The sequence below is a fragment of the Lactuca serriola genome, chromosome 3 (genome assembly GCF_051521515.1).
Source record: "Lactuca serriola cultivar US96UC23 chromosome 3, Lser_US96UC23_V15, whole genome shotgun sequence".
Taxonomy (NCBI): Eukaryota; Viridiplantae; Streptophyta; class Magnoliopsida; order Asterales; family Asteraceae; genus Lactuca; species Lactuca serriola.
The window spans coordinates 7939982-7942790 of NC_136410.1; the positions used below are offsets into that span (position 1 = coordinate 7939982).

General features: G+C 41.9%; 1 non-coding gene across 1 annotated transcript; it reads left to right on the plus strand.

The window, feature by feature from the left end:
• Nucleotides 1–2357: 2357 nt before the first annotated feature.
• LOC145096584 (small nucleolar RNA R71) lies at nt 2358–2464 on the plus strand. The gene has a single exon (XR_013703959.1). It is a non-coding gene; the product is annotated as a small nucleolar RNA R71 (small nucleolar RNA).
• Nucleotides 2465–2809: the final 345 nt, after the last annotated feature.

Sequence of the window (2809 nt, forward strand, 5' to 3'; positions counted from 1 at the left end):
TCAAAAATAACATAATCTGTTAAAAAGAATTTTATCTTATCCCCGTAATTGCTCTGCAACCACGTCGTGGCACTAATAGACCACGACGTGGCATATGTCTGATCGCAAAAATTGAGTAAAATCACACATTTTAACTAACTACATTGCATTCCATTTATTAATTAAAGTACCCCACAACTAATTTTTACAAAGTATCAGTTATTAGACGATGAGTTGATATTTTTCCTAATTAAAATTCAAAAATTAAAAGAAAAGAAAATGCAAACCAAGCTCAGGTTGCCTCCCGAGAAGCGCTTCTTTTTCTTGGAGTCTTGAGCTGGACTCCGTGCCTCCTACGTTGAATCTTCTGAAGAGTCCATCACTAGCTGGACCTTTTGTTCCTTGAAACGCCTCTTGTAAGCTTGCACACGTCTTTTGTACGCCTTCTTCGAATTTTCCTTTTTTGTCTTGACTTCATCTACATCGAACTTGCGTTTAATCCCTTGAGTCTTTAATTTTTCTTCACTCTTCAGCTCCATACCACTTGTCTCTTCCTTCACCATTTGCCTTGTCACCTTTGAAGTAACCTCTTCTTCATCACTTGTCATTTCATCATCTTCTTTGCTCACCCAAGAAGGTGGACTCTTGTAAGCAATGACTTCAACTAAGTAGGGAATAGATGCTCTTTGTTTTGTTCTTTTGACTTGATGAACTGTCTTGATCTCTTCTTCCATAAGCTTTTCTAGTTCTTTTAGTTCATTATCTTCATTGATTGTGAACACCTCTTCTTTAACATTATTCCTTTGGAAGCCATCTTCTATCCCAAAAACTTCTTTTTCATCTCCAACCCTCAAAGTGAGCTTAGACTCACAAATATCAACAAGAGCTCCAGCAGTGTTAAGCAATGGACGACCAAGGATAATTGGAACATCGGGGTCTTCTTTCATATCCAACACTAAAAAATCTATTGGAAAAACAAATTTTCCAATTTTCACCAAAATATCCTCCACGACGCCCCGGGGTTGTGTCACTCAACGGTTCGCCATGTGAATCGTCATTCTTGTAGCCTTCATCTTCTAAATTTCCAACTTTTGATAAAATGAAAAAGGCATCAAATTAATGCTAGCCCCAGAATCGGCTAAAGCATTAACCTTCATTTGGTTACCAAACTCACACAGAAGAGTGAGGCGTCCAGGATCCCCCATCTTCTCAGGTATCTCTCCCAACACAGCTTTTGAGCTTTGCTCACTTAGAATCACCTTAGAATTCTTCTTTAATTGGTTACGGGTGTCTATCAAGGCTTGCAGTAATCTTTGATACTCGGGAATTTTGGATAAGGACTCGACAAAGGGAGTATTAAATGGGATTCCCTTCACGTGTTTAACAAACTACAGATGCTCTCTTTCTAGTGGACTAAGGGCAGCTCGGGATGGAAATGGAAAAGGCGGCTGATAGACAGGAACGGGCTTAGAAACTTTTTGTTCTGACAAGGGCCACGTCGTGGCCAGACAAGTGCCACGTCGTGGCGCAGCTGTTTCAGCAACCCTTTCACTTTCGAACTTTGGCTTTCTTGGTTTTGGATCGGGTTGCTGTGGTTCTTCTTCTAATGCCTCCAGGAACTCAGAGATGGCCTCCTCTTCAGTATCTATGGCCATTACATTAGATTGGGTCTTCATTTCAGGATTTTTCGAGGACAACTTTTCATGAACTAGAGTGGCTAGTTGACCAAATTGTACTTCAAGGTTATTGATGGAGGCTTGCTGATTCTTTATTAAAGTTTGTTGTTCATTAATAGCAGAATCGGTATCATCGTGTCTCTTTTTGAAGCTTCCATAAACTTCATCAACATGGTCCCTAGATCGGGTTTCTTCTCGGCTGGTGGCTGCTCCTTTTGATAAAATCCTCGACCTGTATGCCTATACTTCTCCTCTTTTTGCTTCTTATAATCTTCATATGGCAGCCACTCCTTCCTTGGTTTCCTCCAGTCTTCATCAAACTTATCCCCACTCGAGTAGCACACTTCAGTCTTTCTGTTCCCAAACTCATCTAAATTGCAGTCCATGGTCAAGTGTGGACCACTACACCTCTCGCAACCCACTCTTATGGCATTAATTGACTGGTCCATTTGTGTTATCCTTCGATCCAAATTATTCAGCATATCCATCACAGCTGCTATTTCTTCAGTTTGGGCCCCTCCATCGCCTTTGATTCCATCTTGCCTAGGGTTGTGGTATTCACGAGAGTGCTTCGCGAATTCTTCAATCAACTCCTTGATCTCCCTTGGATTTTTCTTTGTCAAAGGTCCTTGAGAGTCAAGGAGTTGTCTTGTCATAACGTTGACCCCATCATAGAAGATCGACATCTCTTGTTGCACATTTAGATCATGCTGAGGGCAATTTCTAAGCAAGCCCTTGTACCGCTCCCATGCTTCGTATAATGACTCCCCCGACTGTTGTTCAAAGTTGGCTATTGCCTTCTTGAGTTTAGCTATCTTGGATGGTGGGCAAAACTGGTCCAGGAATTGCTCACGCATTTGAGCCCAAGTGGTGATTGTACCCGGTGGAAGTGATTTTAGCCACTCTTTAGCAGCTCCCTTGAAAGTAATGGGAAGCATCCTAAGCATGAAGGTGTTTCTGTTGACATTTGGGACATTGAAGTAATCTGCAATGTCATTGACTTCATCTAGATGCTTAAAAGCATCCTCATGATCTTTCCCAAAAAATGGGATATCCTTCAGTGCAGTCAAGATGTGCCCCTTCAGCTCGAATGTGGCAGTGGCGGGTATTGCGGGTTGGACTAAACCGGGACCCACATCTTCTCGGATCCGCTT